This window comes from Propithecus coquereli, unplaced genomic scaffold, assembly GCF_000956105.1.
Source record: "Propithecus coquereli isolate 6110/MARCELLA unplaced genomic scaffold, Pcoq_1.0 Scaffold1582, whole genome shotgun sequence".
NCBI lineage: Eukaryota > Metazoa > Chordata > Mammalia > Primates > Indriidae > Propithecus > Propithecus coquereli.
The window spans coordinates 8,933-9,272 of NW_012140325.1; positions in this window are offsets into that span (position 1 = coordinate 8,933).

The following is a 340-nucleotide window of genomic DNA, read 5'->3' on the forward strand; positions in this document are numbered from 1 at the left end:
GACAGTGACGTAGTGTTTTCTGTTAGAACATATTTTATTTCTGCGGCATTTTCAACCTGAAGCTGACTGTCTCTCAACAGCATGCTGAATGACTTCGTAACAAGAACTCCCAACCTGGAAAGCAAGAAGGATCAAAAAGATCTGCAGGTCGGTATGGAAAGGAGTTCAGCAAAATGTTATTGTCCCAACAGTGTCACCCATCCTTAGGGGATATCAGGTGGCAGGTAGACAGGAGACACTGGGCAGGATCCGAGCTTAGCTTTGCATTTGTTCTCAAGTCTCACTTCCGCCACTGCTATCCCTAGAGGGTTCAGGCGCCCAGGCCAGTGTTTTCTGGTGC